We start from the raw sequence: 8,492 nt of genomic DNA on the forward strand, positions 1-8,492 counted from the left end.
GGCGGCGTGCAGATGGGAGAGGGACGGCGGCCGATGTGCGTACGTGGGTGGGTTGAATGAAGGGATGGTAGCGGTTTTTTCGGGAGGCAGAACGTGGAAGGATTTGATCTATGCTCTCTTTTTTTTACGGGATTCGGTGGAAGGGTAAAATTGTCAGATGAAAATATGTAGGACGAAACCTTTGACCGGAGGAAATAGAACCAGTTCCTCCTTTTTATATAGTAGAGATAGAGATATAGAGATACTAGGAAAAATTCCAAGAACGCGGATCCAGGGACCGAGCTAGAGACACATGCCGGGATTGACGATGGAAGGAGACGGAAGGAGGCTGGCGGCCGCGCTGTGTCTTGTTATCGTGGCCACGGCGAGCGTGGCGCCTGCCCAGTTCAGTTGGTCGTTGTGAAGAACAGCATCTGGGTGATGTCGCCACTGTCCATGAGGGCCCACCACGAGGCGGCGATCGCCAACTACGGCGTCCCGAATTACGGTGGCACGCTGACCGGCGTGGTTCTGTACCCGGCCGACGCGAAGCTGGCCACGGGGTGCAGGCCGTTCGACACGACGGCGCCGTTCAAGTCCCGGTCCGGCCGCCCCGTGGTCCTCCTAGTGGACCGCGGGGAGTGCTACTTCGCGGTCAAGACATGGAACGCGCAGCAGGCCGGCGCGGCGGCGGTGCTGGTGGCGGACAGCGTGGAGGAGCCGCTGCTGACGATGGATAACCCCGAGGGGAAGACACTGACCTTCCTGGCCAACATCACCGCCCCCTCGGCGCTTGTGACCAAGTCCTTTGGCGACGCCCTCCGCGTAGCGGCCTCCAAGTCCGGCGAAGAGGAGGTGGTGGTCCAGCTGGATTGGCGCGAGTCGATGCCGCACCCGGACGCCCGGGTGGAATACGAGTTCTGGAGCAACATCAACGACGAGTGCGGCCCCCGGTGCGACGAGCAGGCGGCGTTCGTGTCGGCGTTCCGTGGCCATGCGCAGCTGCTGGAGAAGGCCGGCGACGCGCTCTTCACCCCGCACTACATCATCCGGTTCTGCCCGGCCCGTTTCGCCGGCACGCGGCAGTGCGCGTCGGAGTGCATCAACCATGGCCGGTACTGCGCGCCGGACCCGGAGGGTGACCTGGGGCGCGGGTACGAGGGCAAGGACGTGGTGGTGGAGAACCTCCGGCAGCTGTGCGTGCACCGCGTGGCCAACGCCCGGAACGCGTCGTCGGTGTGGTGGGACTTGGTCACCGACTACCGCGTCCGGTGCTCCATGCGGGAGAAGAAGTATTCACGGGGATGCGCCGAGGAGGTGGTGGCGTCGCTGGGCCTGCCGGCGGAGATGATGGCGGAGTGCATGGGGGACCCCGAGGCCGACGCCGACAACGAGGTGCTCGAGACGGAGCAGATGGTGCAGGTTGGGCAGGGGAATCGAGGGAACGTCACCGTCTCGCCGACGCTCGTGATCAACAACGTGCAGTATCGCGGTAGGTTGGATACGGGTTTCATCACGAGATATGGCACTGAACCTCTCGATCAAACAGCTGATTTCAGAAATGAAGCGGATGTTGCTGATCATTGCTTCCTCGTAACCATCCCTACTTTTGTCTGAAACAAATCGCACTTTTGTGCAGGGAAACTGGAGAGCACCGCCGTTCTGAAGGCGATTTGCGCTGGATTCAAGGAGACCACTGAGCCCCGTGTCTGCTTGACACAAGGTTCATACCCTCACTTTTGTGTTTGGCCAAGTCACATCTGACTTATGGCCAGTGCTAGATCTTAAGTTCACAATCTCTATGGTTACTTGCAGACATGGAAACGGACGAGTGCCTGGACAACAACGGCGGCTGCTGGCGCGACGATAAGACCAACATCACCGCCTGCAAGGTATCCATCCATTTTCTCTCTTTTTTCTGAATAACATTCAGACAAACCATGACACATTGACACCGACTGTCTCGATACAATATTGTCGCGAGCATTGCTGGGATATCCAGATTCCCTCTCGTGGTTCATAGGATACGTTTGGTTTTTGTCCCAACTAGCCCTGCCAACTTTTGGCTGCCAATTTTTTGGCGGAGCCATCAGCCGACCACGCCACGCCAAATCATTGGCAAAAAAATGAAATGCATGTGAGCTGTTGAGCTGGGCTAGCCAATATTTTGGCATCAAACCGACAGCCTATGGTTGCGGGCTTGCCAACTTTTGTAAGGCTAGCATTGGCTCTAAACCAAACATGCCCATAGTGCATACTTCCAGAGCCGTTCTCGCCCTTTTCCCAGGAGTTGGCTAGGTTCCGGTCAGGATAACAGAGGTGTCATTTGAGCCAAGATATCTAGCTTGTTCACCATCATCATGAGCTTTCCTTTTTCTTCCTCCTTCAGTAGATGCCCCATTGTGCAAGGGTGTAAACAGTTTTCCTCCACAACACCTGCATCCCGAACCATTGTGTTCGATTGAACACCAGTTCTCAATATTGCAGCATTAACCATTTTCATCAAAGCATTTTTCTTTAAGATTCGGATATATGTGCACAAAATTTATTCTGGTAATGTTAACCCACTTACATCTCTAATACATCAGCATTATGTTAGGACACGTACAGGGGAAGGGTTTGCGAGTGCCCCATGGTGGAGGGTGTGAAGTACGAGGGGTACGGGTACAAAGACTGCAAAGCCAGTGCAAGGTGAACAACCGATGGGTGCTAGAAGAGCGAGAGAAAATCTAGAAAGAAGGGAGGGTTTATGATTAGGGAAAAGGAAGTTTTAGATGTGTACACTGCTATGTTATTGATCATGCAAATTTTCGTCCAGTTAATCTTCTTGTACCGTTGTACGCACTTTTGTCTGAAACTATGTTCTATATTATAAAACGTTTTGGATAGGCTAACAAGCCTACCTAAAGGGTATGCGTATGGGATCATAGAACCTATACCCGCGTACTCATTCACCCTTCCAATATTTTATAAGTTGACCATTGTAATATTCGAACATACTTAATTTTTTCCTAATCACACATTCAAGTCTGAACCTCATGCTTCCCGGTCCCATAATTGTTGATCGGTTAGTGAGGATTAGGCTCCTATTTAGGATCGCTTCACCTAGTGTCATTCAACTTCCGCGGTACCTTTAAGTGATCACATCCTGATGTTTTGCTATTTATGAGCAAGTGTTGATGTTTATGAGAATGTTGTTGTTTATAATGTGCGCTTGTTCGTAATTATGTCTTTTTGTAATGTGTTGTTTTTATGAATTATGGTAACATGTTTTTATTTATGACTACTTTTATCAATTTGATGTGTTGTAAGCGGGTATTTTCACCCACGGGTACCCATTCACCCTGTCGGGTGTTGGACATGGAAAAACATTGTACCCGCTGATAGGTATGGGTACGGGTGACGTGTAAGGTCGAGATCGACGGGTACATATATGGCGCGGATCCACCCATACACTATGGGTGCCATCCCTGACGATAACCAAGTGATATTTAATAGGAAAAGCTTGAGGATCACCCGGGGATGAGGCGCGCCTCATCATCATACTGTCATCCATCTCATTCACGCGCCACGTGCATGTATGGCCCCACCTATGTTCTCTACTGATCCCTTATCTTCTCTCCCAAATCGATTGAGCCGCACAACTATGCCACCATCGCGCTGCCGCCAAGCGCAGTAGCCATTCCTCTTCGGTCGACGCGCCGCCGCCATTCTGCTGCCCTACCTCATCGGAAGGGCCAGCTGCTCCCCATATCACATACGGCTATCCACGCACGTGGGACACGATGGCGACGACGATTTTCTGTAGCGGAACAACGGTGACCTCCACTCGGAGCCGCCATCTTGTCCAACGACAGCGCCGTTGGTTCCTACCTTCCTCCGCCATCGGTTCTTGTGTGGGCGCGCGGCCGCCGCCGGTTCCTACCTTCCTACGTGTGCGCCTAGGGATGATGCTGCTCGTCAACCTATCTCACCAGCAACTACGATGACGACAAGGATGGTGGCGCTGCTGCGAGCCGAGTGATACGTCTCCGACGTATCGATAATTTCTTATGTTCCATGCCACATTATTGATGATATCTACATGTTTTATGCATACTTTATGTCATATTTATGCATTTTCTGGAACTAACCTATTAACGAGATGCCGAAGAGCCGATTGCTTGTTTTCCGATGTTTTTGGTTTCAGAAATCCTAGTAAGGAAATATTCTCGGAATTGGACGAAATCAACGCCCGAGGGCCTATTTTCACACGAAGCTTCCAGAAGACCGGAGAGCTAACGAAGTGGGGCCACGAGGCGGCGCCACGCTAGGGCGGCGCGGCCCAAGCCCTGGCCGCGCCGACCTAGTGTGTGGGCCCCTCGTGACGCCCCTTGATCTGCCCTTCCGCCTACAAATAGCCTTCGTCGCGAAACCCCCCAGTACCGAGAGCCACGATACGGAAAACCTTCCAGAGACGCCGCCGCCGCCAATCCCATCTCGGGGGATTCAGGAGATCGCCTCCGGCACCCTGCCGGAGAGGGGATTCATCTCCCGGAGGACTCTACGCCGCCATGGTCGCCTCCGGAGTGATGAGTGAGTAGTCTACCCCCGGACTATGGGTCCATAGCAGTAGCTAGATGGTTGTCTTCTCCTTATGTGCTTCATTGTCGGATCTTGTGAGCTGCCGAACATGATCAAGATCATCTATCCGTAATGCTATATGTTGTGTTTGTTGGGATCCGATGAATAGAGAATACTATGTTATGTTGATTATCAATTTATATCTATGTGTTGTTTATGATCTTGCATGCTCTCCGTTATTAGTAGAGGCTCTGGTCAAGTTTTTGCTAGTAACTCCAAGAGGGGGTATTTATGCTCGATAGTGGGTTCATGTCTCCGTGAATCCGGGGGAGTGACAGAAACCTCTAAGGTTATGGATGTACTGTTGCCACTAGGGATAAAACATTGATGCTATGTCCGAGGATGTAGTTATTAATTACATTACGCACCATACTTAATGCAATTGTCTGTTGTTTTCAACTTAATACTGGAAGGGGTTCGGATGATAACCTGAATGTGGACTTTTTAGGCATAGATGCATGCTGGATAGCGGTCTATGTACTTTGTTGTAATGCCCAATTAAATCTCACAATACTCATCATATCATGTATGTGCATGGTCATGCCCTCTCTATTTTTCAATTGCCCAACTGTAATTTGTTCACCCAACATGCTATTTATCTTATGGGAGAGACACCTCTAGTGAACTGTGGACCCGGTCCATTCTTTACATCTGAAATACAATCTACTGCAATTGTTCTACTGTTCTCTCGCAAACAATCATCATCCACACTATACATCTAATCCTTTGTTACGAGCAAGCCGGTAAGATTGACAACCTCACTTGTTTCGTTGGGGCAAAGTACTTTGGTTGTGTTGTGCGGGTTCCACGTTGGCGCCGGAATCCCCGGTGTTGCGCCGCACTACATCTCGCCGCCATCAACCTTCAACGTGCTTCTTGGCTCCTACTCGGTTCGATAAACCTTGGTTTCATGCGAGGAAAACTTGCCGCTGTACGCATCACACCTTCCTCTTGGGGTTCCCAACGGACGCGTGATGTACGCGTATCAAGCTCTTTTTCTGGCGCCGTTGCTGGGGAGATCAAGACACGCTGCAAGGGGAGTCTCCACATCGCAATCTCTTTACTTTGTTTTTGTCTTGCTTTATTTTATTTACTACCTTGTTTGCTGCACTAAAACAAAACACACAAAAATTAGTTACTAGTTTTACTTTATTTACTGTCTTGTTTGCACTCTATACCAAAAACACACAAAAAAATAGTTACTTGCATTTACTTTATCTAGTTTGTTTTATTTACTATTGCTAATGAGTAATCCTGAAGTTGAAGTTCGTTCGTTTCAGCAACAAGGGGGAGAATGTTTAAAAGATGCTTGGTATAGAATTAGTGATGCCCATAATAGGTGCACTAAGAAACACTCCACCACTATCCTACTCAGGAATTTTTATGTTGGTATCTCTAGCTGGAATAGGTATGTTCTAGATCGTCTCGCGGGAGGTAACTTTCTAAGTACCCCTGCTTTAGAAGCTAGTTGCATTATTGAGAGTCTATTTGGAATACCACCTGTTAATGAAGTTAAAATTGAAATCTCTCTTGAAGATGTCATGAAAAAGTTGGAGACCATAGAGCAAAATCTTCCAAGTATTGAGACTAATTTGGGAGCATTACTTGATAGCACTGATAAACTTGATAAATCTCTAGGTGGAATTAATGAGAGAATTGCCATCTTAGAAACTCGTGCTATTCATGATAATCAAACCCAAAGGATTAGTGAACTTGAAGAAGCTATGGAAACATTGGGTTCAACCTTTTCATCTATAAAGTTTAGAGAGAAAGCTTATGTGGGTAAGGAGCAAAAGTTCATCTATGTCTCTAAGGGGCCTAAACCAAAAAGCTATTATAGGCCTAAAATTGATAAAGCTCTTAAAACCACTATAGATAAGGGAGAATCTAAGACATCCAATGGGAGAAATTGTGAAAATTATGATACTTCGCCTCTCGATAATACTTGATATACACTTTCTGCGCCTAGCTGAAAGGCGTTAAAGAAAAGCGCTTATGGGAGACAACCCATGTTTTTACTACAGTAATTTTATTTTATATTTGAGTCTTGGAAGTTGTTTACTACTGTAGAAACCTCTCCTTATCTTAGTTTTGTGCATTGTTGTGGCAAGTAAAGTCGTTGATAGTAAGGTTCATACTAGATTTGGATTTCTGCGCAGAAACAGATTTCTTTGCTGTCACGAATCTGGGCCTAATTCTCTGTAGGTAACTCAGAAAATTATGCCAATTTACGTGAGTGATCCTCAGATATGTACGCAACTTTTATTCAATTTGAGCATTTTCATTTGAGCAAGTCTGGTGCCTCAATAAAATTCGTCTTTACGAACTGTTCGTTTTGACAGATTCTGCCTTTTATTTCGCATTGCTCGTTTTGCTATGCTTGATGGATTTTTCGATTCCATTGACTTTCAGTAGCTTTGTGCAATGTCCAGAAGTGTTAAGAATGATTATGTCACCTCTGAACATGTATATTTTGATTGTGCACTAACTCTCTAATGAGTTGTTTTGAGTTTGGTGTGGAGGAAGTTTTCAAGGATCAAGAGAGGAGATGATACAACATGATCAAGGAGAGTGAAAGCTCTAAGCTTGGGGATGCCCCGGTGGTTCACCCCTGCATATATCAAGAAGACTCAAGCGTCTAAGCTTGGGGATGCCCAAGGCATCCCCTTCTTCATCGACAACATTATCAGGTTCCTTCCCTGAAACTATATTTTTATTCCATCACATCTTATGTGCTTTGCTTGGAGCGTCGGTTTGTTTTTGTTTTTGTTTTATTTGAATAAAATGGATCCTATCATTCATTGTGTGGGAGAGAGACACGCTCCGCTTTTGCATATGGACACATATGTCCTTAGGCTTTACTCATAGTATTCATGGCGAAGTTTCTTCTTCGTTAAATTGTTATATGGTTGGAATTGGAAAATGATACATGTAGTAATTGCTAAAATGTCTTGGATAATGTGATACTTGGCAATTGTTGTGCTCATGTTTAAGCTCTTGCATCATATACTTTGCACCTATTAATGAAGAAATACATAGAGCATGCTAAAATTTGGTTTGCATATTTGGTCTCTCTAAAGTCTAGATAATTTCTAGTATTGAGTTTGAACAACAAGGAAGACAGTGTAGAGTCTTATAATGTTTACAATATGTCTTTTATGTGAGTTTTGCTGCACTGCTTCATCCTTGTGTTTGTTTCAAATAACCTTGCTAGCCTAAACCTTGTATCGAGAGGGAATACTTCTCATGCATCCAAAATCCTTGAGCCAACCACCATGCCATTTGTGTCCACCATACCTACCTACTACATGGTATTTCTCCGCCATTCCAAAGTAAATTTCTTGAATGCTACCTTTAAATTTCTATTCTTTACCTTTACAATATATAGCTCATGGGACAAATAGCTTAAAAACTATTGTGGTATTGAATATGTACTTATGCACTTTATCTCTTATTAAGTTGCTTGTTGTGCGATAACCATGTTCCTGGGGACGCCATCAACTACTCTTTGTTGAATATCATGTGAGTTGCTATGCATGTCCGTCTTGTCCGAAGTAAGGGAGATTTACCACTCATTTAATGGTTAGAGCATGCATATTGTTAGAGAAGAACATTGGGCCGCTAACTAAAGCCATGAATCATGGTGGAAGTTTCAGTTTTGGACATATATCCTCAATCTCATATGAGAAAATTAATTGTTGCTACATGCTTATGCATTTAAGAGGAGTCTATTATCTGTTGTCTATGTTGTCCCGGTATGGATGTCTAAGTTGAGAATAATCAATAGCGAGAAATCCAATGCGAGCTTTCTCCTTAGACCTTTGTATAGGCGGCATAGAGGTACCCCTTTGTGACACTTGGTTAAAACATGTGCATTGCGATAATCCCGG

The 8,492-nt window shown here is 46.5% G+C and overlaps 1 pseudogene; it reads left to right on the forward strand.

Annotated features, from left to right (window-relative positions):
* The first annotated feature begins 307 nt into the window (after nt 1-307).
* On the forward strand, nt 308-8,253 carry LOC124671361 (annotated as a pseudogene).
* Nucleotides 8,254-8,492: the final 239 nt, after the last annotated feature.

The sequence above is a fragment of the Lolium rigidum genome, chromosome 7, assembly GCF_022539505.1.
Source record: "Lolium rigidum isolate FL_2022 chromosome 7, APGP_CSIRO_Lrig_0.1, whole genome shotgun sequence".
In the NCBI taxonomy this organism is placed as follows: domain Eukaryota; kingdom Viridiplantae; phylum Streptophyta; class Magnoliopsida; order Poales; family Poaceae; genus Lolium; species Lolium rigidum.